Here is a 24,343-nt window from a genome sequence, read left to right as displayed (position 1 = left end):
TAATTTAATTTAATTTAATTTACAAGTTAAAATTCCATAATTCGATAAAACTCCGAGACAACCGCCTCGTGCGCTCATATACAGAATTACGCCATTTGCGGGTGCGACGCGCGGCAACAAAAAATAAAATAAAATAAAATAAAAAGGAATGCAACACAGGGACTTCCCAGGAGGTTTACCCATCCTAGTACTACTCCTGCCCAAGCACGCTTAACTGCGGAGTTCCGATGGGATCCGGTGCTTTAGTGCTGGTATGATCGCATCCGTTATAGAATGACTCAAACCTCTACTTAAACGCAAATAACGACTATTTTAATTTAAAAACCGATTTAATTTCATCAAAAATTATCTAACTAATTTAATTTAATTTAATTTAATTTAATTTACAAGTTAAAATTCCATAATTCGATAAAACTCCGAGACAACCGCCTCGTGCGCTCATATACAGAATTACGCCATTTGCGGGTGCGACGCGCGGCAACAAAAAATAAAATAAAATAAAATAAAAAGGAATGCAACACAGGGACTTCCCAGGAGGTCACCCATCCTAGTACTACTCCTGCCCAAGCACGCTTAACTGCGGAGTTCCGATGGGATCCGGTGCTTTAGTGCTGGTATGATCGCATCCGTTATAGAATGACTCAAACCTCTACTTAAACGCAAATAACGACTATTTTAATTTAAAAACCGATTTAATTTCATCAAAAATTATCTAACTAATTTAATTTAATTTAATTTAATTTACAAGTTAAAATTCCATAATTCGATAAAACTCCGAGACAACCGCCTCGTGCGCTCATATACAGAATTACGCCATTTGCGGGTGCGACGCGCGGCAACAAAAAATAAAATAAAATAAAATAAAAAGGAATGCAACACAGGGACTTCCCAGGAGGTCACCCTTCCTAGTACTACTCCTGCCCAAGCACGCTTAACTGCGGAGTTCCGATGGGATCCGGTGCTTTAGTGCTGGTATGATCGCATCCGTTATAGAATGACTCAAACCTCTACTTAAACGCAAATAACGACTATTTTAATTTAAAAACCGATTTAATTTCATCAAAAATTATCTAACTAATTTAATTTAATTTAATTTAATTTACAAGTTAAAATTCCATAATTCGATAAAACTCCGAGACAACCGCCTCGTGCGCTCATATACAGAATTACGCCATTTGCGGGTGCGACGCGCGGCAACAAAAAATAAAATAAAATAAAATAAAAAGGAATGCAACACAGGGACTTCCCAGGAGGTCACCCATCCTAGTACTACTCCTGCCCAAGCACGCTTAACTGCGGAGTTCCGATGGGATCCGGTGCTTTAGTGCTGGTATGATCGCATCCGTTATAGAATGACTCAAACCTCTACTTAAACGCAAATAACGACTATTTTAATTTAAAAACCGATTTAATTTCATCAAAAATTATCTAACTAATTTAATTTAATTTAATTTAATTTACAAGTTAAAATTCCATAATTCGATAAAACTCCGAGACAACCGCCTCGTGCGCTCATATACAGAATTACGCCATTTGCGGGTGCGACGCGCGGCAACAAAAAATAAAATAAAATAAAATAAAAAGGAATGCAACACAGGGACTTCCCAGGAGGTCACCCTTCCTAGTACTACTCCTGCCCAAGCACGCTTAACTGCGGAGTTCCGATGGGATCCGGTGCTTTAGTGCTGGTATGATCGCATCCGTTATAGAATGACTCAAACCTCTACTTAAACGCAAATAACGACTATTTTAATTTAAAAACCGATTTAATTTCATCAAAAATTATCTAACTAATTTAATTTAATTTAATTTAATTTACAAGTTAAAATTCCATAATTCGATAAAACTCCGAGACAACCGCCTCGTGCGCTCATATATACAGAATTACGCCATTTGCGGGTGCGACGCGCGGCAACAAAAAATAAAATAAAATAAAATAAAAAGGAATGCAACACAGGGACTTCCCAGGAGGTCACCCATCCTAGTACTACTCCTGCCCAAGCACGCTTAACTGCGGAGTTCCGATGGGATCCGGTGCTTTAGTGCTGGTATGATCGCATCCGTTATAGAATGACTCAAACCTCTACTTAAACGCAAATAACGACTATTTTAATTTAAAAACCGATTTAATTTCATCAAAAATTATCTAACTAATTTAATTTAATTTAATTTAATTTACAAGTTAAAATTCCATAATTCGATAAAACTCCGAGACAACCGCCTCGTGCGCTCATATACAGAATTACGCCATTTGCGGGTGCGACGCGCGGCAACAAAAAATAAAATAAAATAAAATAAAAAGGAATGCAACACAGGGACTTCCCAGGAGGTCACCCTTCCTAGTACTACTCCTGCCCAAGCACGCTTAACTGCGGAGTTCCGATAGGATCCGGTGCTTTAGTGCTGGTATGATCGCATCCGTTATAGAATGACTCAAACCTCTACTTAAACGCAAATAACGACTATTTTAATTTAAAAACCGATTTAATTTCATCAAAAATTATCTAACTAATTTAATTTAATTTAATTTAATTTACAAGTTAAAATTCCATAATTCGATAAAACTCCGAGACAACCGCCTCGTGCGCTCATATACAGAATTACGCCATTTGCGGGTGCGACGCGCGGCAACAAAAAATAAAATAAAATAAAATAAAAAGGAATGCAACACAGGGACTTCCCAGGAGGTCACCCATCCTAGTACTACTCCTGCCCAAGCACGCTTAACTGCGGAGTTCCGATGGGATCCGGTGCTTTAGTGCTGGTATGATCGCATCCGTTATAGAATGACTCAAACCTCTACTTAAACGCAAATAACGACTATTTTAATTTAAAAACCGATTTAATTTCATCAAAAATTATCTAACTAATTTAATTTAATTTAATTTAATTTACAAGTTAAAATTCCATAATTCGATAAAACTCCGAGACAACCGCCTCGTGCGCTCATATACAGAATTACGCCATTTGCGGGTGCGACGCGCGGCAACAAAAAATAAAATAAAATAAAATAAAAAGGAATGCAACACAGGGACTTCCCAGGAGGTCACCCATCCTAGTACTACTCCTGCCCAAGCACGCTTAACTGCGGAGTTCCGATGGGATCCGGTGCTTTAGTGCTGGTATGATCGCATCCGTTATAGAATGACTCAAACCTCTACTTAAACACAAATAACGACTAATTTTCAATCGGTCTTAAAATGACACTCGAGTGTCCGATTTTAGCAAACAACCACTTTTCGGAAAGCTTGCGAGAAGATGCATGTGTCGGAGACGCTATGCGGTTTTGCGATATTCAGAATTGCCAAAAAATAATGGGAAGATTCTCAAAACTCGAGTTGAAGTTTTCGATTAATTTTTTCATTTCTATTTTTATCTAAGTGACTTAGTAAATTGTTTATTTAGATTAAAGATGACGCAAATTAGTTGTTGCTCGTCATGGTATACTTTTGGAGAACGAGTTTCTTGCAAAAGGAAGTAGTGGGAGTAATGTAATACTTGAAGAAAATCAAGATGCATCACACAATACAATATCTGAACTAGATTAGATTAACCCACCTCTTGATTTTTTTTGGCTGATGAGCATCTGGAAGTACCAAGTCCACATGTAGCTATGGATGAGGTTCTAGTCCCGAGCTCAAGTACTTCGAAGCAAGTTGAAGTAGAACTGGATCCGCAGATAGTTGTGGATCAAGTTCGACAGCCTGAAGAACAAGTGCTACGTAGGTCAACGAGAACAGTCCATACACCCGAGAGGTACTTGGGACTGCACGAGGTCTCAGTTTTTGACACTAAAGATCCTCTGACCTATGCGGAAGCAATGGATAGGCCTGACTCTGATAAATGGCTGGAGGCCATGAGATCCGAAATATAGTCCATGTATGACAACACGGTCTGGAACCTAGTTGTACCACTTCATGGGTGAAACCCATAGCTAACAAGTGGGTTTTCAAAAGGAAAACAGACATGGATGACAATATGACTATTTACAAAGCACGGCTAGTAGCGAAAAGGTTTCAAACAAATTCTGGGAATTGATGAAACTTTTTCACCCGTGGCTATGTTTAAGTCAATTCGGATACTCCTAGCAATTGCCGCATTTCATGATGATGAAATATGGCAAATGGATGTCAAAACCGCCTTCTTAAAAGGAAATTTAAGAAGAGGATGTGTATATGACACAGCCTACGGGTTTTGAAGATCCAGAGAATGCTGGGAAGGTATGCAAGCTTCTTGAATCCATTTATGGATTGAAGCATGCATCACGGAGTTGGAATCTTCGATTTGGCAAAGAAGTCAAAAAGCTTGACTTCGTCAGATGCAAAGAAGAATCTTATGTGTACAGAAAAACTAGTGGGAGTGCCATCGCCTTTCTTAATCTTATATGTAGATGACATACTCTTAATAGGAAACGATATTCCTCTATTGCAATTAGCCAAGTCTTCATTAAAGAAAAGTTTTCTCGATGAAGGACTTGGGCGAGGATGTCTATATACTAGGCATAAAGATCTACCGAGATAGATCAAAGAGACTTATAGGATTAAGTCAAAGCACATACATTGACAAATTGCTGAATCGGTTCAGCATGCAGGATTCTAAGAGAAGATTCCTGCCAATGAATCATGGTACACAGCTTAGCAAGACTCAGTGTCTTTCGACAACTGATGAGTAGAGTACCATACGCTTCGGCTATTGGCTCTATCATATACGCCATGTTGTGCACTCACCCTGATGTCTCGTACGCTTTGAGTGTGACGAGTAGATATCAGGCTAATCCAGGCATAAAGCACTGGAATGCAGTAAAGAATACCCTTAAGTTCTTGAGGAGAACTAAGGATATGTTTCTCGTCTACAATGTTATCACCTAATACGAGAGATCGTAAACATAATAAGATGTTTATAATTAATTATAAAAGATATAATTAATATAAAGGTGATGTAAAGGTTTGCAAAAATTGACACAATCAGTAACACAGCTGATCCACTCACAAAATCTCTTCCTCAAGCCAAGCACGAGATGCTTAATGCTTCTATGAGTCTGGAACACATAGAAGATTGGCTGTGTGATTTTCTCAGGATCTGCGAGATCTTAGAGAATATAGAGTTTTGTATATAAGTAGGGCCTACGATGATTGGCTCCTTGCTTAAGTGGGAGATTGTTAGCTTGTAATAATCTAGAAGTCAATAATACGATAATTTTGATTATATAAAGCTTTGTTCATGAATTGGATGATTAATATCATTTTGTTGCCTTGAGTATTATTGCATTTATGGATCATTTCGAGTTCATGACTGAAATTGTGAAACTCCATAATATAGATGATATATACTCTTAAAAGGTCACTGACCAAGGTAATTAGCAGGAACACTAATTACCGCTGTAAGGTTAGTATGTGGATTAAATGATGATCAAGTTTTACAGACCATAGACAAGGAGTTGTCATTTTAATCACATAGATATATGTTCCAGGAACATGATATTTGACAGACCCCGAATGAAACATTAAATAGAATTGTGTTCGTGCCATTTATGTTTTCATTCAGTGTCACGTTCTACAGTATGAGGTATTTATCGTTCCCACTGAAAAATATGTATGTGTGATTGTTATCCACCGTTGTCCGTAAAAAGCAGTCATAACGGTAGCTTTTCCATATGTATAGCTTAGCTGAGGAAGTGATAGTTTACCAAGAATACTATTTGTCCCTCGTATCTCTATACGAGCTATAACATCACTGGGCCCCTTGGTAGAGTTAGATTATTTGCATGCGGTATAATTACAAATAGTGTTTCGGTTTCTCTCCCAAATACGTATCGTTTCGTGCAGAATCGAATCGGTATTTTCTCTCTTTCTCGGTTTCTCTCCCAAATACGTATCGTTTCGTGCAGAATCGAATCGGTATTTTCTCTCTTTCTCGGTTTCTCTCCCAAATAGTGTTTCGATTGAGAAAAGAAAGTTATATGTAGTTGACGTATAATCTTGCGGGTTGTTGTGGAGTATATTTACGGGATCGATGAATAGTGTTTTACCGAATTTCGCGGTATGTCAGTTTTGCATATTGATTAAACTGAGCAACCGAAAATTCGTGTTTACGGGTTTTCGTCTTTTTCTCATGAATAGTGTTTTTGCATAATTCCGCGGTTTACGGTATTTCTGGCAGAAGAAATAAACCGCTCTCTGGTTAGTCCTGGTGGATAACCGATAGAGGTATCACACGTGTGATACTCCGAGTCGATTCCTTCCTTCGTGAGGCTCTACTCGCTCGGTCTGCATTCCAACTGTGATTTGGAAACAAGGTATAAATATGTTATATTAATTTATTTAATTGGTAAGTAGATTAAAGTTTTAGAAATCAATCATGGAGTAGATCTGTAAAAGGATTAAATTGGGTTTTGATGCCAAAGGAATACTGAAGGTGGACCGCCTTGGAAAGTTTCCTGACATACTCCGTTTAATCCTGAGCTTAAGTTGGCTGTAGAAATTTTTGTTCTACGGTCATTCCGCAGCTTAAGCCTAAACGGGTTTTGGTTACAGCACCGTAAACCCCAACATTTTATCCATAATCAAATCATAAGAGAACGATCAAAATGACAACCATACGAGCATACAAATCAACCATATCATAACAATTCGGTTTTTAAATTGATTGGGTTATGCACATAATTCACATCATTCCAATTATGCCACAATCAAACATACAACATGACAATCAAAAAAGAGAATTTAATTTCTGAAAATGAAACATCAAACAAGTCCAAGAACCCTGCACCTGATTATGAAAAGCGTATCGCGCACCTATGGTTCGGATGTCTCGAAAGATCCCGCAACCTCTTGCTCAACTGAGCCTACACCTGTATCAACATAAATAATTGATTTAATCTTTGTTTAATTTCTTCCTTTCTTTTTAGTTTATTTTTATTTTTATTTTTATTTCATAGGACTAAAGGCCTAAATCAAAATGAGATCATTCCTATTTTTGTTTGTTTGTTTTATTCACGGCTAGAAATCAAGTTCAAGGTCTAAGTCCTATTAACTTTTAGATCTAATGATAATTCATGCTTAAAATTGATCACATAAACTTGAAGAAATATTTTATTTAATCCAATTAGTAGTCCAAAATTATTACTAAAATTTTCTACATCTTAAAACTATTATTTTCATAAAATTTCTATTAGAAAAGACTTACTATACAAGTTTTTACATCCTGTCACAAAAGGGTCCCTATCCAGAGACTACTTTCTAAACAATTTTATTTTTTGTCACCAATCAGTCCCTAAACCTTGTCAGACCCGAATTTTTACACTACAAACCCTGTCATTTACCAGAATTGACCTAGAGCTGTTCAGAATATTGAAAATTTACAGAACATACCCTGGAATGTTGCCGAATAACACAGAACTATGCATAATGCTGAAAAATTACAGAAATGACTTTGGCAACTCAGAACGGCATACCAGTATACCAGAAAATGTCAAAACAGAATATTGTTGAACTGGAAATCAATACTAGCACAGAGACGAGGGTAAATTTTGGTTATTCAAAGTTGTATAAATAGGTTAATCAACCTTTCAAGGGTAGTCATGACTAATTCAGAATTTTAGAAGGAAAACCAAGCAATTGTTGACAAGTCATTCAAGCAAAGGAAATTTAATTAATCAATGACATACATAAGTTGAGATAAGAGGTCATCAAAACTGATTCAATCCATTCAAAATTTCAATAAGCAAACTTAATTTAACACGAGAGTTTCAACCGATCAAAACACTCAAGCCTTAGTAGAAAATATAAAATTTGCAAGGTCGGTTTGAATCAAGCACAACAACACTAATTAACTTCATAAAGTCAAGAACATTGCATTAATCGACAATGTCACATAAAAAAAAATCAGATTCGAGCATGAGTGACATTTTGCCTAAAGCAAGCAATCCACAGTTCAAACACAGGAAGGGGGCTCAACCCACAATTCAAAAGTAATTCAACACCGAGCAAGAAACAACATGGTCAAGATGGTTTACTCAAAACTTATACAAATATTTCAGATTTGGGCAAAACCCTAAACAATGGAGAAAAATTTCAGATTTTGAAAGAGAGAAAAACTTACCGATTAACACCTCCATTTGTTGGATTTGTTAATCGGATTAATCACAACTCTTCTCTAATTTTCAGATTAGAACCAAACCGTAGATAGAAAATCCAAATTAAGATGAAATTGAGAGAGGAATTACCAAATTAACAACATAGAAGGTTAATGGAGGTAGATTACTCACAATTTATACACAAATTTCGGGTTTGATCAAAATCCTAGAAAATAAAGATGAATTTTGGATTTGAGAAAAGAGGAGGGAAAATGAAATACCAATTTAAGAAATAGATGGTTACGAGAGAGAGAATCAACAATTTCCAACTTCCTTCTTCGATTTCTCAAGGATTTTCATGGGAGAAGAGGGCTCTCTCTCTCCCTTTTTCTTTCTTTTGGCGGACCAAGCAAGAGGAGGGGGGACAGACACACACAGAGGAGGGATGGAGGCAGGGGCGGAACATAGTGTAACCTAGAGGGTGCTAAGCCACCCCTATCATTTCAAAATTATCTTACTAAGTATATAGAAGTTCAATTAAATTTTACTTTTCATACATAATAGCCCCTCCTATACAATATCACAAATTTATAAGGTCTTGAATCATAAATTTTTTAAAAGCAAACTTCTGACAGCCTTTTTCATTTCCATATGGACTCTTCGGTTTCCATATCATTTCTATTATAGAAAGAGAAACTTTTTTATTTTGGAAATATGTCAAACGTATAGAAGAAAATAAATAAAAAAGGAAGTGTCTAATGAAGGAAATCAGATTTCAGCGGAGTAATATATCCAGTTCATTCAAACAAAAGCAACAAATTAATCTATCTTCAGAAAACAATAAGTGTTAAATTAACATAAAACAAATAGTGAAATATGTCAAACCTTTTGCTTTTGAATTAAAGAAAGGAAAACTTTTTGCCTTTACATTTCTATTATATATATTTATGAAATCAAATAGTGAAATAATTTATTATCTTGTGTTATATAAATTCCATGTTCAATTAAAATTTTCTTAATATGATGTTTAGCCCCTCCTATAGTCAAATTCTAGTTCCGCCCCTGGACGGAGGGAAAGAGAGGAGAGTTGAGATATTTTGGAAATTTTCTAAATTAGACCCTCCAAATTTTGGATATTAATAAAAGAAACTTTTATACCTATAATCATGCATAAAAGATTGTAACTTCGCTACTAGATTTCTGACTTTTTCCAAGAGTCTGAAAAGCTATTTCCAAGAGTATGAAGGGCCATTGGAATTAAAATGGGCTTTCTGACACAGTTCTGACACAGTTCTGACACTGTAAACCGTTTCCAAAGGCAAGCCCTTGGAAAAAGTAGCGCATGGAAATACTTCATGTGTACCCATGGAAATGTATCATTTACACCCTTGAAAAAAGTTTGGCATGACCTGCGACCCACCAAAACAGATCAAATATTATATTATATTGAAGGCTCATGGAAATACTAGGGCAAATGCTCATGGAAATGTTTTTTTTGATAAAATTTATATTATTTTATGGCTGAACATATTATTTCCAAGGGCTAAGCTCTTGGAAATATTTTGCTTAGTCTATTTATATTATTTTATTGGGAATGTTCATGAAAATACTTCAGAAAATGTCATTGGAAATGTTTTATTGATTCAGTTTATATTATTTTATAGTTGGTCATATTATTTCCAAGCGTTACCCCTTGGAAATGTTTTGGTAAGTCTGTTTTTATTATTTTATTGTGAATGTTCATGAAAATACTTCAGAAAATGTCATTGGAAATGTTTTATTGATTCAGTTTATATTATTTTATAGTTGGTCATACTATTTTCAAGAGTTAGCCCTTGGAAATGTTTTGATTAATCTATTTATATTATTTTATTGCAAATGTTCATGAAAATACTTGAGAAAATGCCTATGAAATTATTTTATTGATTCAATTTATATTATTTTATAGTTGATCATACTATTTTCAAGAGTTAGCCCTTGGAAATGTTTAGTTCCTGAAGATAAAACACATTTGTATATTTTATTTCTCCCTTTGAATTGTCTAAATAAACAAATCACAACAGCAGGCAAGTTATAATTGTGATAAACTGAAACATATGATTGAAAAGGTACAAATAAAGGGAGGTATTATAAAGCAACAATAATTCACATGCTGCTCCTATGCATACAAAATTTGCTCAATTATAAAAGAGTTGAGCACTTGATGGTTTTTTTAGTATTTAACCAGAAGAGAAATTCTAAACAATTAAAGAGATGATATATTTGCTAAACATGCTTTTGTTCTAACCCAAATAAAACACATGACATTATAGTTACTACCATTTATAATAAATTCTCAAAAGTTTTTTCTCATGAAATGCAAAAACTGGTACAATAGTGTTGCTGGTGCAGTACTTCCCTATACAAAACCCCAAATTCAACTCATTTAGAAAATTCATAAAAATGTGAAATAAATCATAGTGAAAGATCTTAATTTCCTGAGAATTTTGGTACCAAGAACACTCAATTTGGAGTTGTAGTTTGTCCTGTGAAAATTATAAAAAAATGGTTATCAGAAAATAAAAAAAACTGGTACAGAACCAAAACTGATATTGAGAAAAACTTAAGTTTGGCATAGCTCTAGGCAATACAATGTTGGAATTAATTGTGGGTGCAGATCATGACTTCCTGAAATTTTAGACACAAAAACATCCAATTTGGATCTATGGTTTGTTCTACACAAAAGTAAACATCTAATTTGGATCTATAGTTTGTTCTACACAAAAATTACAAAACAGCATGTCAGAATGATCCAAACTACACCTCACAAACTGAAAAGGGATGAAATAAATTGTTAAAAATATTGAAAAAAATTAAGGAAAACATGCACATAGCTTGTATGAAGGTCTTTGGGTAAGTTGTGCATACATTTTTCTGATAAAACCATCAAATTGAGCATCAAGGACACTACAAACTGACCCATAGTACATGTTGCTTTTGCACTGTGTATTGACATGAACTTAGTATGATCAATTTCATACTCAATCCAGTAGCATAGATGGAAAGGTATTAGTTATTTCTTCTTGCTAACTTTTTGAAATTAAACATTTTTCATTTTTACCCATAAATATTCCTTTTTCTTTTTAAGGAAATTAAAAAAACCACAACTTATCTTAGTCTCAGATTGCAATCCACAATGGCCAGATTTAGGCTGAGCATGTACAATTGCATCCAATTACTTACTTTTCCCCTTCAAGTCCACCAGCTTAATAACTATGTTTCAGAGGGTACATGAGATTATATTATCATGTTATGACAATTTAAGAAGATACAGTAACCTAATTATAATAGTAACTAATTAACACCAATCACAATCAATTTAGTAGACTAAGAAAAAAAAACCAGAAAAGAAAAGAGAAGAACTTTTATTAATATAACCTATTGGAGAAAGAGACACGTAAAGCTATGCAAACCGCAATGGTCAGATCTTATTTTTATTAATTTAACTTTTATTAATTAAAACAAGTAAAGCTATGAAGTACCAAAATATGATTGTATAATAACTATGACCTTTAAGCCAAAATATGAGGTGTATAATAACTATACAAGTAAAGCTATGAAGTGCCAAAATATGCAAAGGGCTTATGTTTTTTTTTTTTAATGAATTATACAATCATGAAAAACTTAATTTTCATTTGATTACTATGAACACTATTGGCCTTGTATGTATGCACTACAGTTAGTTTAAAGAAAAAAAGTTAGATTTTAAAAAACCAGAAAAAAATGGTACCTCGAGTTCCTCTGCTGGTACGACCTTTGTGTTGGGTTTTTGACGGTTCAAACCCATTGATTTAGCTTAAGGTGCGGAAAGAGTAAAACAAAAAATTTTACATCTAACTTAAGCTACGGATTAAATGAATCAAGAAGATCCGTTTAATCCTATTTACAGATCTACTCCATAATTGATTTTCTAAAGTTTTAAATCTATTTACCAATTAAATAGATTAATATAACAATTTATACCTTGTTTCCAAATCACAGTTGGAATGCAGACCGAGCGAGAAGAGCTACACCAGGGAAGGAATCGACTCGGAGTATCACACGTGTGATACCTCTATCGGTTATCCACTGGGACTAACCGGAGAGCGGTTTATTTCTTCTGCCAGAAATACTATAAACCGCAAAATTCTGTAGAAACACTATTCACCGAAATAGGGACAGATTAAATATATTTAAGACTCCAAGTTATTCCGTTTCACTTAAAAGCAAAACAAGAAATACCGCAGAGTTTGCAAAAATATATTTTTCCGAATCTCGTAATAACCGAAACCGAGGAAGAGAGAAATTCCGATTAACGAATTAATCAGATTAACATGTGAATTAGTAAGTTTTCTCTCTACCCTCACCCCTCTATTTATAGTGTTTTGAGGAGGTTCGTAAAAGACCGAAATACCCCTTAAAACAAATTTATTTACCAAAAACCCTTGACACCTCATCCTTTAATATGTGAAAAGACCAAAATACCCTTTCCACACCCTTCCACACTCTTCTCCATGCTTCTACACCCTAAGGTGTCATGCAAGGTGGCATAGGTGTGAAATGACCATTTTGCCCTTGGCCCATTAAGGCATGAATAGTAAAAGGCTTTGATTTAAGGCTTTGATTTTGGGCTTTGACTTTGGGCTTTTAATTTTAATTAAAGCTTTGATTATTTTGGGCTTTTAAACCCATAATTCAAATCCATAATTAACAAATTAAAATCCAAATCAAATATATATAATTGTCATATACAATTATATTTCTTTTCGGTTGTTGTTCGGTAACTTTTATACAACGTAACGTGTACGTTTATAAATTAACCATTGTTTCTGCTTGTCATTCTAAATGCCATTTATAATTTAATTATATCACGTATAATTAATTATAACCATCTTAATATTAATTATAATCAATTTATAATTAATCAGTAAGATTCTCCGAGTAGCTCCTATATGGTGTGACCCAATAGGATCTGTGTTATGTTGGTAAACAGAGTTAAAACTGTTTTAACTTCTATAATCATGAGTGGTATCTGGCAACACATCATGACCATCCAATTACACAGATGATGCTGTACTGTACAATATCACGATCCAGTAAACTATTTACTTGTGTCAGTTCTTTTGTCTCATAGCTATCAGATTAGTTTCAAGGTAGATGTGTGTCATCCTTGCAAACTTAATCTTTTCTTGATCTTGAGCAGATTATCAAATATAATTACTCTTGTAATTATACCGCATGCAGATAATCTAACTCTACCAAGGGGCCCAGTGATGCTATAGCTCGTATAGAGATACGAGGGACAATAGTACTTTTGGTAAACCATCACTACCTCAGCTAAGCCATGTATACCGAAGAGCTACCATTATAACTGCATTTTACTGACAGCGTTTGATAACAATCACACATATACATTTCTTAGTAGGAAAGATGAATACCTCATACTTTAGAACTTAACACTGAATGAAAACATTAATGACACGAACACAATTCTATTTAATGTTTCATTCGGGGTCTGTCAAATACCATGTTCCTAGAACATGTATCTATGTGATTAAAATGACATCTCGTGTCAGGTGGTTTGTAAAACTTAACCATCTTTTAATCCACATACTAACCTTATCGCGGTAATTAGTGTTCCTGCTAATTACCTTGGTCAGTGACTATTTAAGAGTATATATCATCTATATTATGGAGTTTCACAATTTCATTCATGAACTCGAAATGATCCATAAATGCAATAATACTCAAGGCAACAAAATGATAAACATTCAATTCATGAACAAAGCTTTATGATAAATTATCGTATTATTGACTTCTAGATTATTACAAACTAACACTTTTGATTCTTTTTTCCCAGGTTTAATTGAACCTGATCGGCCCTTAGGGACTTCCCAGGAGGTCACCCATCCTAGTACTACTCCTGCCCAAGCACGCTTAACTGCGGAGTTCCGATGGGATCCGGTGCTTTAGTGCTGGTATGATCGCATCCGTTATAGAATGACTCAAACCTCTACTTAAACGCAAATAACGACTATTTTAATTTAAAAACCGATTTAATTTCATCAAAAATTATCTAACTAATTTAATTTAATTTAATTTAATTTACAAGTTAAAATTCCATAATTCGATAAAACTCCGAGACAACCGCCTCGTGCGCTCATATACAGAATTACGCCATTTGCGGGTGCGACGCGCGGCAACAAAAAATAAAATAAAATAAAATAAAAAGGAATGCAACACAGGGACTTCCCAGGAGGTCACCCATCCTAGTACTACTCCTGCCCAAGCACGCTTAACTGCGGAGTTCCGATGGGATCCGGTGCTTTAGTGCTGGTATGATCGCATCCGTTATAGAATGACTCAAACCTCTACTTAAACGCAAATAACGACTATTTTAATTTAAAAACCGATTTAATTTCATCAAAAATTATCTAACTAATTTAATTTAATTTAATTTAATTTACAAGTTAAAATTCCATAATTCGATAAAACTCCGAGACAACCGCCTCGTGCGCTCATATACAGAATTACGCCATTTGCGGGTGCGACGCGCGGCAACAAAAAATAAAATAAAATAAAATAAAAAGGAATGCAACACAGGGACTTCCCAGGAGGTCACCCATCCTAGTACTACTCCTGCCCAAGCACGCTTAACTGCGGAGTTCCGATGGGATCCGGTGCTTTAGTGCTGGTATGATCGCATCCGTTATAGAATGACTCAAACCTCTACTTAAACGCAAATAACGACTATTTTAATTTAAAAACCGATTTAATTTCATCAAAAATTATCTAACTAATTTAATTTAATTTAATTTAATTTACAAGTTAAAATTCCATAATTCGATAAAACTCCGAGACAACCGCCTCGTGCGCTCATATACAGAATTACGCCATTTGCGGGTGCGACGCGCGGCAACAAAAAATAAAATAAAATAAAATAAAAAGGAATGCAACACAGGGACTTCCCAGGAGGTCACCCATCCTAGTACTACTCCTGCCCAAGCACGCTTAACTGCGGAGTTCCGATGGGATCCGGTGCTTTAGTGCTGGTATGATCGCATCCGTTATAGAATGACTCAAACCTCTACTTAAACGCAAATAACGACTATTTTAATTTAAAAACCGATTTAATTTCATCAAAAATTATCTAACTAATTTAATTTACAAGTTAAAATTCCATAATTCGATAAAACTCCGAGACAACCGCCTCGTGCGCTCATATACAGAATTACGCCATTTGCGGGTGCGACGCGCGGCAACAAAAAATAAAATAAAATAAAATAAAAAGGAATGCAACACAGGGACTTCCCAGGAGGTCACCCATCCTAGTACTACTCCTGCCCAAGCACGCTTAACTGCGGAGTTCCGATGGGATCCGGTGCTTTAGTGCTGGTATGATCGCATCCGTTATAGAATGACTCAAACCTCTACTTAAACGCAAATAACGACTATTTTAATTTAAAAACCGATTTAATTTCATCAAAAATTATCTAACTAATTTAATTTAATTTAATTTAATTTACAAGTTAAAATTCCATAATTCGATAAAACTCCGAGACAACCGCCTCGTGCGCTCATATACAGAATTACGCCATTTGCGGGTGCGACGCGCGGCAACAAAAAATAAAATAAAATAAAATAAAAAGGAATGCAACACAGGGACTTCCCAGGAGGTCACCCATCCTAGTACTACTCCTGCCCAAGCACGCTTAACTGCGGAGTTCCGATGGGATCCGGTGCTTTAGTGCTGGTATGATCGCATCCGTTATAGAATGACTCAAACCTCTACTTAAACGCAAATAACGACTATTTTAATTTAAAAACCGATTTAATTTCATCAAAAATTATCTAACTAATTTAATTTAATTTAATTTAATTTACAAGTTAAAATTCCATAATTCGATAAAACTCCGAGACAACCGCCTCGTGCGCTCATATACAGAATTACGCCATTTGCGGGTGCGACGCGCGGCAACAAAAAATAAAATAAAATAAAATAAAAAGGAATGCAACACAGGGAATCAAAAATTATCTAACTAATTTAATTTAATTTAATTTAATTTACAATTTAAAATTCCATAATTCGATAAAACTCCGAGACAACCGCCTCGTGCGCTCATATACAGAATTACGCCATTTGCGGGTGCGACGCGCGGCAACAAAAAATAAAATAAAATAAAATAAAAAGGAATGCAACACAGGGACTTCCCAGGAGGTCACCCATCCTAGTACTACTCCTGCCCAAGCACGCTTAACTGCGGAGTTCCGATGGGATCCGGTGCTTTAGTGCTGGTATGATCGCATCCGTTATAGAATGACTCAAACCTCTACTTAAACGCAAATAACGACTATTTTAATTTAAAAACCGATTTAATTTCATCAAAAATTATCTAACTAATTTAATTTAATTTAATTTAATTTACAAGTTAAAATTCCATAATTCGATAAAACTCCGAGACAACCGCCTCGTGCGCTCATATACAGAATTACGCCATTTGCGGGTGCGACGCGCGGCAACAAAAAATAAAATAAAATAAAATAAAAAGGAATGCAACACAGGGACTTCCCAGGAGGTCACCCATCCTAGTACTACTCCTGCCCAAGCACGCTTAACTGCGGAGTTCCGATGGGATCCGGTGCTTTAGTGCTGGTATGATCGCATCCGTTATAGAATGACTCAAACCTCTACTTAAACGCAAATAACGACTATTTTAATTTAAAAACCGATTTAATTTCATCAAAAATTATCTAACTAATTTAATTTAATTTACAAGTTAAAATTCCATAATTCGATAAAACTCCGAGACAACCGCCTCGTGCGCTCATATACAGAATTACGCCATTTGCGGGTGCGACGCGCGGCAACAAAAAATAAAATAAAATAAAATAAAAAGGAATGCAACACAGGGAATCAAAAATTATCTAACTAATTTAATTTAATTTAATTTAATTTACAATTTAAAATTCCATAATTCGATAAAACTCCGAGACAACCGCCTCGTGCGCTCATATACAGAATTACGCCATTTGCGGGTGCGACGCGCGGCAACAAAAAATAAAATAAAATAAAATAAAAAGGAATGCAACACAGGGACTTCCCAGGAGGTCACCCATCCTAGTACTACTCCTGCCCAAGCACGCTTAACTGCGGAGTTCCGATGGGATCCGGTGCTTTAGTGCTGGTATGATCGCATCCGTTATAGAATGACTCAAACCTCTACTTAAACGCAAATAACGACTATTTTAATTTAAAAACCGATTTAATTTCATCAAAAATTATCTAACTAATTTAATTTAATTTAATTTAATTTACAAGTTAAAATTCCATAATTCGATAAAACTCCGAGACAACCGCCTCGTGCGCTCATATACAGAATTACGCCATTTGCGGGTGCGACGCGCGGCAACAAAAAATAAAATAAAATAAAATAAAAAGGAATGCAACACAGGGACTTCCCAGGAGGTCACCCATCCTAGTACTACTCCTGCCCAAGCACGCTTAACTGCGGAGTTCCGATGGGATCCGGTGCTTTAGTGCTGGTATGATCGCATCCGTTATAGAATGACTCAAACCTCTACTTAAACGCAAATAACGACTATTTTAATTTAAAAACCGATTTAATTTCATCAAAAATTATCTAACTAATTTAATTTAATTTAATTTAATTTACAAGTTAAAATTCCATAATTCGATAAAACTCCGAGACAACCGCCTCGTGCGCTCATATACAGAATTACGCCATTTGCGGGTGCGACGCGCGGCAACAAAAAATAAAATAAAATAAAATAAAAAGGAATGCAACACAGGGACTTCCCAGGAGGTCACCCATCCTAGTACTACTCCTGCCCAAGCACGCTTAACTGCGGAGTTCCGATGGGATCCGGTGCTTTTGTGCTGGTATGATCGCATCCGTTATAGAATGACTCAAACCTCTACTTAAACGCAAATAACGACTATTTTAATTTAAAAACCGATTTAATTTCATCAAAAATTATCTAACTAATTTAATTTAATTTAATTTAATTTACAAGTTAAAATTCCATAATTCGATAAAACTCCGAGACAACCGCCTCGTGCGCTCATATACAGAATTACGCCATTTGCGGGTGCGACGCGCGGCAACAAAAAATAAAATAAAATAAAATAAAAAGGAATGCAACACAGGGACTTCCCAGGAGGTCACCCATCCTAGTACTACTCCTGCCCAAGCACGCTTAACTGCGGAGTTCCGATGGGATCCGGTGCTTTAGTGCTGGTATGATCGCATCCGTTATAGAATGACTCAAACCTCTACTTAAACGCAAATAACGACTATTTTAATTTAAAAACCGATTTAATTTCATCAAAAATTATCTAACTAATTTAATTTAATTTAATTTAATTTACAAGTTAAAATTCCATAATTCGATAAAACTCCGAGACAACCGCCTCGTGCGCTCATATACAGAATTACGCCATTTGCGGGTGCGACGCGCGGCAACAAAAAATAAAATAAAATAAAATAAAAAGGAATGCAACACAGGGAATCAAAAATTATCTAACTAATTTAATTTAATTTAATTTAATTTACAATTTAAAATTCCATAATTCGATAAAACTCCGAGACAACCGCCTCGTGCGCTCATATACAGAATTACGCCATTTGCGGGTGCGACGCGCGGCAACAAAAAATAAAATAAAATAAAATAAAAAGGAATGCAACACAGGGACTTCCCAGGAGGTCACCCATCCTAGTACTACTCCTGCCCAAGCACGCTTAACTGCGGAGTTCCGATGGGATCCGGTGCTTTAGTGCTGGTATGATCGCATCCGTTATAGAATGACTCAAACCTCTACTTAAACGCAAATAACGACTATTTTAATTTAAAAACCGATTTAATTTCATCAAAAATTATCTAACTAATTTAATTTAATTTAATTTAATTTACAAGTTAAAATTCCATAATTCGATAAAACTCCGAGACAACCGCCTCGTGCGCTCATATACAGAATTACGCCATTTGCGGGTGCGACGCGCGGCAACAAAAAATAAAATAAAATAAAATAAAAAGGAATGCAACACAGGGACTTCCCAGGAGGTCACCCATCCTAGTACTACTCCTGCCCAAGCACGCTTAACTGCGGAGTTCCGATGGGATCCGGTGCTTTAGTGCTGGTATGATCGCATCCGTTATAGAATGACTCAAACCTCTACTTAAACGCAAATAACGACTATTTTAATTTAAAAACCGATTTAATTTCATCAAAAATTATCTAACTAATTTAATTTAATTTAATTTAATTTACAAGTTAAAATTCCATAATTCGATAAAACTCCGAGACAACCGCCTCGTGCGCTCATATACAGAATTACGCCATTTGCGGGTGCGACGCGCGGCAACAAAAAATAAAATAAAATAAAATAAAAAGGAATGCAACACAGGGACTTCCCAGGAGGTCACCCATCCTAGTACTACTCCTGCCCAAGCACGCTTAACTGCGGAGTTCCGATGGGATCCGGTGCTTTTGTGCTGGTATGATCGCATCCGTTATAGAATGACTCAAACCTCTACTTAAACGCAAATAACGACTATTTTAATTTAAAAACCGATTTAATTTCATCAAAAATTATCTAACTAATTTAATTTAATTTAATTTAATTTACAAGTTAAAATTCCATAATTCGATAAAACTCCGAGACAACCGCCTCGTGCGCTCATATACAGAATTACGCCATTTGCGGGTGCGACGCGCGGCAACAAAAAATAAAATAAAATAAAATAAAAAGGAATGCAACACAGGGACTTCCCAGGAGGTCACCCATCCTAGTACTACTCCTGCCCAAGCACGCTTAACTGCGGAGTTCCGATGGGATCCGGTGCTTTAGTGCTGGTATGATCGCATCCGTTATAGAATGACTCAAACCTCTACTTAAACGCAAATAACGACTATTTTAATTTAAAAACCGATTTAATTTCATCAAAAATTATCTAACTAATTTAATTTAATTTAATTTAATTTAATTTACAAGTTAAAATTCCATAATTCGATAAAACTCCGAGACAACCGCCTCGTGCGCTCATATACAGAATTACGCCATTTGCGGGTGCGACGCGCGGCAACAAAAAATAAAATAAAATAAAATAAAAAGGAATGCAACAAAGGGACTTCCCAGGAGGTCACCCATCCTAGTACTACTCCTGCCCAAGCACGCTTAACTGCGGAGTTCCGATGGGATCCGGTGCTTTAGTGCTGGTATGATCGCATCCGTTATAGAATGACTCAAACCTCTACTTAAACGCAAATAACGACTATTTTAATTTAAAAACCGATTTAATTTCATCAAAAATTATCTAACTAATTTAATTTACAAGTTAAAATTCCATAATTCGATAAAACTCCGAGACAACCGCCTCGTGCGCTCATATACAGAATTACGCCATTTGCGGGTGCGACGCGCGGCAACAAAAAATAAAATAAAATAAAATAAAAAGGAATGCAACACAGGGACTTCCCAGGAGGTCACCCATCCTAGTACTACTCCTGCCCAAGCACGCTTAACTGCGGAGTTCCGATGGGATCCGGTGCTTTAGTGCTGGTATGATCGCATCCGTTATAGAATGACTCAAACCTCTACTTAAACGCAAATAACGACTATTTTAATTTAAAAACCGATTTAATTTCATCAAAAATTATCTAACTAATTTAATTTACAAGTTAAAATTCCATAATTCGATAAAACTCCGAGACAACCGCCTCGTGCGCTCATATACAGAATTACGCCATTTGCGGGTGCGACGCGCGGCAACAAAAAATAAAATAAAATAAAATAAAAAGGAATGCAACACAGGGACTTCCCAGGAGGTCACCCATCCTAGTACTACTCCTGCCCAAGCACGCTTAACTGCGGAGTTCCGATGGGATCCGGTGCTTTAGTGCTGGTATGATCGCATCCGTTATTGAATGACTCAAACCTCTACTTAAACGCAAATAACGACTATTTTAATTTAAAAACCGATTTAATTTCATCAAAAATTATCTAACTAATTTAATTTAATTTAATTTAATTTACAAGTTAAAATTCCATAATTCGATAAAACTCCGAGACAACCGCCTCGTGCGCTCATATACAGAATTACGCCATTTGCGGGTGCGACGCGCGGCAACAAAAAATAAAATAAAATAAAATAAAAAGGAATGCAACACAGGGACTTCCCAGGAGGTCACCCATCCTAGTACTACTCCTGCCCAAGCACGCTTAACTGCGGAGTTCCGATGGGATCCGGTGCTTTAGTGCTGGTATGATCGCATCCGTTATAGAATGACTCAAACCTCTACTTAAACGCAAATAACGACTATTTTAATTTAAAAACCGATTTAATTTCATCAAAAATTATCTAACTAATTTAATTTACAAGTTAAAATTCCATAATTCGATAAAACTCCGAGACAACCGCCTCGTGCGCTCATATACAGAATTACGCCATTTGCGGGTGCGACGCGCGGCAACAAAAAATAAAATAAAATAAAATAAAAAGGAATGCAACACAGGGACTTCCCAGGAGGTCACCCATCCAAGTACTACTCCTGCCCAAGCACGCTTAACTGCGGAGTTCCGATGGGATCCGGTGCTTTAGTGCTGGTATGATCGCATCCGTTATAGAATGACTCAAACCTCTACTTAAACGCAAATAACGACTATTTTAATTTAAAAACCGATTTAATTTCATCAAAAATTATCTAACTAATTTAATTTACAAGTTAAAATTCCATAATTCGATAAAACTCCGAGACAACCGCCTCGTGCGCTCATATACAGAATTACGCCATTTGCGGGTGCGACGCGCGGCAACAAAAAATAAAATAAAATAAAATAAAAAGGAATGCAACACAGGGACTTCCCAGGAGGTCACCCATCCTAGTACTACTCCTGCCCAAGCACGCTTAACTGCCGAGTTCCGATGGGATCCGGTGCTTTAGTGCTGGTATGATCGCATCCGTTATAGAATGACTCAAACCTCTACTTAAACGCAAATAACGACTATTTTAATTTAAAAACCGATTTAATTTCATCAAAAATTATCTAACTAATTTAATTTACAAGTTAAAATTCCATAATTCGATAAAACTCCGAGACAACCGCCTCGTGCGCTCATATACAGAATTACGCCATTTGCGGGTGCGACGCGCGGCAACAAAAAATAAAATAAAATAAAATAAAAAGGAATGCAACACAGGGACTTCCCAGGAGGTCACCCATCCTAGTACTACTCCTGCCCAAGCACGCTTAACTGCGGAGTTCCGATGGGATCCGGTGCTTTAGTGCTGGTATGATCGCATCCGTTATAGAATGACTCAAACCTCTACTTAAACGCAAATAACGACTATTTTAATTTAAAAACCGATTTAATTTCATCAAAAATTATCTAACTAATTTAATTTAATTTAATTTAATTTACAAGTTAAAATTCCATAATTCGATAAAACTCCGAGACAACCGCCTCGTGCGCTCATATACAGAATTACGCCATTTGCGGGTGCGACGCGCGGCAACAAAAAATAAAATAAAATAAAATAAAAAGGAATGCAACACAGGGACTTCCCAGGAGGTCACCCATCCTAGTACTACTCCTGCCCAAGCACGCTTAACTGCGGAGTTCCGATGGGATCCGGTGCTTTAGTGCTGGTATGATCGCATCCGTTATAGAATGACTCAAACCTCTACTTAAACGCAAATAACGACTATTTTAATTTAAAAACCGATTTAATTTCATCAAAAATTATCTAACTAATTTAATTTACAAGTTAAAATTCCATAATTCGATAAAACTCCGAGACAACCGCCTCGTGCGCTCATATACAGAATTACGCCATTTGCGGGTGCGACGCGCGGCAACAAAAAATAAAATAAAATAAAATAAAAAGGAATGCAACACAGGGACTTCCCAGGAGGTCACCCATCCTAGTACTACTCCTGCCCAAGCACGCTTAACTGCGGAGTTCCGATGGGATCCGGTGCTTTAGTGCTGGTATGATCGCATCCGTTATTGAATGACTCAAACCTCTACTTAAACGCAAATAACGACTATTTTAATTTAAAAACCGATTTAATTTCATCAAAAATTATCTAACTAATTTAATTTAATTTAATTTAATTTACAAGTTAAAATTCCATAATTCGATAAAACTCCGAGACAACCGCCTCGTGCGCTCATATACAGAATTACGCCATTTGCGGGTGCGACGCGCGGCAACAAAAAATAAAATAAAATAAAATAAAAAGGAATGCAACACAGGGACTTCCCAGGAGGTCACCCATCCTAGTACTACTCCTGCCCAAGCACGCTTAACTGCGGAGTTCCGATGGGATCCGGTGCTTTAGTGCTGGTATGATCGCATCCGTTATAGAATGACTCAAACCTCTACTTAAACGCAAATAACGACTATTTTAATTTAAAAACCGATTTAATTTCATCAAAAATTATCTAACTAATTTAATTTACAAGTTAAAATTCCATAATTCGATAAAACTCCGAGACAACCGCCTCGTGCGCTCATATACAGAATTACGCCATTTGCGGGTGCGACGCGCGGCAACAAAAAATAAAATAAAATAAAATAAAAAGGAATGCAACACAGGGACTTCCCAGGAGGTCACCCATCCAAGTACTACTCCTGCCCAAGCACGCTTAACTGCGGAGTTCCGATGGGATCCGGTGCTTTAGTGCTGGTATGATCGCATCCGTTATAGAATGACTCAAACCTCTACTTAAACGCAAATAACGACTATTTTAATTTAAAAACCGATTTAATTTCATCAAAAATTATCTAACTAATTTAATTTACAAGTTAAAATTCCATAATTCGATAAAACTCCGAGACAACCGCCTCGTGCGCTCATATACAGAATTACGCCATTTGCGGGTGCGACGCGCGGCAACAAAAAATAAAATAAAATAAAATAAAAAGGAATGCAACACAGGGACTTCCCAGGAGGTCACCCATCCTAGTACTACTCCTGCCCAAGCACGCTTAACTGCCGAGTTCCGATGGGATCCGGTGCTTTAGTGCTGGTATGATCGCATCCGTTATAGAATGACTCAAACCTCTACTTAAACGCAAATAACGACTATTTTAATTTAAAAACCGATTTAATTTCATCAAAAATTATCTAACTAATTTAATTTAATTTAATTTAATTTACAAGTTAAAATTCCATAATTCGATAAAACTCCGAGACAACCGCCTCGTGCGCTCATATACAGAAT

The 24,343-nt window shown here is 36.0% G+C and overlaps 36 non-coding genes and 1 pseudogene across 36 annotated transcripts; all 37 read right to left on the bottom strand.

Annotated features, from left to right (window-relative positions):
* Positions 1–145: 145 nt before the first annotated feature.
* Positions 146–265, bottom strand: LOC144570757 (5S ribosomal RNA). Its single transcript, XR_013517011.1, has one exon. It is a non-coding gene; the product is annotated as a 5S ribosomal RNA (ribosomal RNA).
* Positions 266–509: 244 nt separating this feature from the next.
* LOC144570169 (5S ribosomal RNA) lies at positions 510–628 on the bottom strand. Its single transcript, XR_013516435.1, has one exon. It is a non-coding gene; the product is annotated as a 5S ribosomal RNA (ribosomal RNA).
* A 239-nt stretch (positions 629–867) lies between these two features.
* Positions 868–986, bottom strand: LOC144570561 (5S ribosomal RNA). Its single transcript, XR_013516823.1, has one exon. It is a non-coding gene; the product is annotated as a 5S ribosomal RNA (ribosomal RNA).
* A 239-nt stretch (positions 987–1,225) lies between these two features.
* Positions 1,226–1,344, bottom strand: LOC144570168 (5S ribosomal RNA). The gene has a single exon (XR_013516434.1). It is a non-coding gene; the product is annotated as a 5S ribosomal RNA (ribosomal RNA).
* A 239-nt stretch (positions 1,345–1,583) lies between these two features.
* Positions 1,584–1,702, bottom strand: LOC144570560 (5S ribosomal RNA). The gene has a single exon (XR_013516822.1). It is a non-coding gene; the product is annotated as a 5S ribosomal RNA (ribosomal RNA).
* Positions 1,703–1,943: 241 nt separating this feature from the next.
* Positions 1,944–2,062, bottom strand: LOC144570167 (5S ribosomal RNA). The gene has a single exon (XR_013516433.1). It is a non-coding gene; the product is annotated as a 5S ribosomal RNA (ribosomal RNA).
* Positions 2,063–2,301: 239 nt separating this feature from the next.
* LOC144570742 (5S ribosomal RNA) lies at positions 2,302–2,420 on the bottom strand. Its single transcript, XR_013516995.1, has one exon. It is a non-coding gene; the product is annotated as a 5S ribosomal RNA (ribosomal RNA).
* A 239-nt stretch (positions 2,421–2,659) lies between these two features.
* Positions 2,660–2,778, bottom strand: LOC144570165 (5S ribosomal RNA). Its single transcript, XR_013516431.1, has one exon. It is a non-coding gene; the product is annotated as a 5S ribosomal RNA (ribosomal RNA).
* Positions 2,779–3,017: 239 nt separating this feature from the next.
* Positions 3,018–3,136, bottom strand: LOC144570164 (5S ribosomal RNA). The gene has a single exon (XR_013516430.1). It is a non-coding gene; the product is annotated as a 5S ribosomal RNA (ribosomal RNA).
* A 10,829-nt stretch (positions 3,137–13,965) lies between these two features.
* Positions 13,966–14,084, bottom strand: LOC144570768 (5S ribosomal RNA; annotated as a pseudogene).
* Positions 14,085–14,323: 239 nt separating this feature from the next.
* On the bottom strand, positions 14,324–14,442 carry LOC144570163 (5S ribosomal RNA). The gene has a single exon (XR_013516429.1). It is a non-coding gene; the product is annotated as a 5S ribosomal RNA (ribosomal RNA).
* Positions 14,443–14,681: 239 nt separating this feature from the next.
* LOC144570162 (5S ribosomal RNA) lies at positions 14,682–14,800 on the bottom strand. Its single transcript, XR_013516428.1, has one exon. It is a non-coding gene; the product is annotated as a 5S ribosomal RNA (ribosomal RNA).
* A 239-nt stretch (positions 14,801–15,039) lies between these two features.
* Positions 15,040–15,158, bottom strand: LOC144570161 (5S ribosomal RNA). Its single transcript, XR_013516427.1, has one exon. It is a non-coding gene; the product is annotated as a 5S ribosomal RNA (ribosomal RNA).
* A 224-nt stretch (positions 15,159–15,382) lies between these two features.
* Positions 15,383–15,501, bottom strand: LOC144570160 (5S ribosomal RNA). The gene has a single exon (XR_013516426.1). It is a non-coding gene; the product is annotated as a 5S ribosomal RNA (ribosomal RNA).
* A 239-nt stretch (positions 15,502–15,740) lies between these two features.
* LOC144570159 (5S ribosomal RNA) lies at positions 15,741–15,859 on the bottom strand. Its single transcript, XR_013516425.1, has one exon. It is a non-coding gene; the product is annotated as a 5S ribosomal RNA (ribosomal RNA).
* Positions 15,860–16,282: 423 nt separating this feature from the next.
* LOC144570157 (5S ribosomal RNA) lies at positions 16,283–16,401 on the bottom strand. The gene has a single exon (XR_013516424.1). It is a non-coding gene; the product is annotated as a 5S ribosomal RNA (ribosomal RNA).
* A 239-nt stretch (positions 16,402–16,640) lies between these two features.
* LOC144570156 (5S ribosomal RNA) lies at positions 16,641–16,759 on the bottom strand. Its single transcript, XR_013516423.1, has one exon. It is a non-coding gene; the product is annotated as a 5S ribosomal RNA (ribosomal RNA).
* Positions 16,760–17,172: 413 nt separating this feature from the next.
* LOC144570155 (5S ribosomal RNA) lies at positions 17,173–17,291 on the bottom strand. Its single transcript, XR_013516422.1, has one exon. It is a non-coding gene; the product is annotated as a 5S ribosomal RNA (ribosomal RNA).
* Positions 17,292–17,530: 239 nt separating this feature from the next.
* Positions 17,531–17,649, bottom strand: LOC144570153 (5S ribosomal RNA). The gene has a single exon (XR_013516420.1). It is a non-coding gene; the product is annotated as a 5S ribosomal RNA (ribosomal RNA).
* Positions 17,650–17,888: 239 nt separating this feature from the next.
* Positions 17,889–18,007, bottom strand: LOC144570429 (5S ribosomal RNA). Its single transcript, XR_013516694.1, has one exon. It is a non-coding gene; the product is annotated as a 5S ribosomal RNA (ribosomal RNA).
* Positions 18,008–18,246: 239 nt separating this feature from the next.
* LOC144570152 (5S ribosomal RNA) lies at positions 18,247–18,365 on the bottom strand. The gene has a single exon (XR_013516419.1). It is a non-coding gene; the product is annotated as a 5S ribosomal RNA (ribosomal RNA).
* A 423-nt stretch (positions 18,366–18,788) lies between these two features.
* LOC144570151 (5S ribosomal RNA) lies at positions 18,789–18,907 on the bottom strand. The gene has a single exon (XR_013516418.1). It is a non-coding gene; the product is annotated as a 5S ribosomal RNA (ribosomal RNA).
* Positions 18,908–19,146: 239 nt separating this feature from the next.
* On the bottom strand, positions 19,147–19,265 carry LOC144570150 (5S ribosomal RNA). The gene has a single exon (XR_013516417.1). It is a non-coding gene; the product is annotated as a 5S ribosomal RNA (ribosomal RNA).
* A 239-nt stretch (positions 19,266–19,504) lies between these two features.
* LOC144570428 (5S ribosomal RNA) lies at positions 19,505–19,623 on the bottom strand. Its single transcript, XR_013516693.1, has one exon. It is a non-coding gene; the product is annotated as a 5S ribosomal RNA (ribosomal RNA).
* Positions 19,624–19,862: 239 nt separating this feature from the next.
* On the bottom strand, positions 19,863–19,981 carry LOC144570149 (5S ribosomal RNA). The gene has a single exon (XR_013516416.1). It is a non-coding gene; the product is annotated as a 5S ribosomal RNA (ribosomal RNA).
* A 244-nt stretch (positions 19,982–20,225) lies between these two features.
* LOC144570699 (5S ribosomal RNA) lies at positions 20,226–20,344 on the bottom strand. The gene has a single exon (XR_013516955.1). It is a non-coding gene; the product is annotated as a 5S ribosomal RNA (ribosomal RNA).
* A 224-nt stretch (positions 20,345–20,568) lies between these two features.
* LOC144570148 (5S ribosomal RNA) lies at positions 20,569–20,687 on the bottom strand. The gene has a single exon (XR_013516415.1). It is a non-coding gene; the product is annotated as a 5S ribosomal RNA (ribosomal RNA).
* Positions 20,688–20,911: 224 nt separating this feature from the next.
* Positions 20,912–21,030, bottom strand: LOC144570147 (5S ribosomal RNA). The gene has a single exon (XR_013516414.1). It is a non-coding gene; the product is annotated as a 5S ribosomal RNA (ribosomal RNA).
* A 239-nt stretch (positions 21,031–21,269) lies between these two features.
* Positions 21,270–21,388, bottom strand: LOC144570146 (5S ribosomal RNA). The gene has a single exon (XR_013516413.1). It is a non-coding gene; the product is annotated as a 5S ribosomal RNA (ribosomal RNA).
* A 224-nt stretch (positions 21,389–21,612) lies between these two features.
* On the bottom strand, positions 21,613–21,731 carry LOC144570411 (5S ribosomal RNA). Its single transcript, XR_013516677.1, has one exon. It is a non-coding gene; the product is annotated as a 5S ribosomal RNA (ribosomal RNA).
* Positions 21,732–21,955: 224 nt separating this feature from the next.
* LOC144570675 (5S ribosomal RNA) lies at positions 21,956–22,074 on the bottom strand. Its single transcript, XR_013516933.1, has one exon. It is a non-coding gene; the product is annotated as a 5S ribosomal RNA (ribosomal RNA).
* Positions 22,075–22,298: 224 nt separating this feature from the next.
* LOC144570145 (5S ribosomal RNA) lies at positions 22,299–22,417 on the bottom strand. The gene has a single exon (XR_013516412.1). It is a non-coding gene; the product is annotated as a 5S ribosomal RNA (ribosomal RNA).
* A 239-nt stretch (positions 22,418–22,656) lies between these two features.
* LOC144570144 (5S ribosomal RNA) lies at positions 22,657–22,775 on the bottom strand. The gene has a single exon (XR_013516411.1). It is a non-coding gene; the product is annotated as a 5S ribosomal RNA (ribosomal RNA).
* Positions 22,776–22,999: 224 nt separating this feature from the next.
* Positions 23,000–23,118, bottom strand: LOC144570141 (5S ribosomal RNA). Its single transcript, XR_013516409.1, has one exon. It is a non-coding gene; the product is annotated as a 5S ribosomal RNA (ribosomal RNA).
* A 239-nt stretch (positions 23,119–23,357) lies between these two features.
* On the bottom strand, positions 23,358–23,476 carry LOC144570140 (5S ribosomal RNA). Its single transcript, XR_013516408.1, has one exon. It is a non-coding gene; the product is annotated as a 5S ribosomal RNA (ribosomal RNA).
* Positions 23,477–23,700: 224 nt separating this feature from the next.
* LOC144570410 (5S ribosomal RNA) lies at positions 23,701–23,819 on the bottom strand. The gene has a single exon (XR_013516676.1). It is a non-coding gene; the product is annotated as a 5S ribosomal RNA (ribosomal RNA).
* Positions 23,820–24,043: 224 nt separating this feature from the next.
* On the bottom strand, positions 24,044–24,162 carry LOC144570674 (5S ribosomal RNA). The gene has a single exon (XR_013516932.1). It is a non-coding gene; the product is annotated as a 5S ribosomal RNA (ribosomal RNA).
* Positions 24,163–24,343: the final 181 nt, after the last annotated feature.

Source organism: Carex rostrata, chromosome 18, assembly GCF_964058835.1.
Source record: "Carex rostrata chromosome 18, lpCarRost1.2, whole genome shotgun sequence".
Classification (NCBI taxonomy): Eukaryota; Viridiplantae; Streptophyta; class Magnoliopsida; order Poales; family Cyperaceae; genus Carex; species Carex rostrata.
This window is presented reverse-complemented; position numbering and strand designations above follow the sequence as displayed.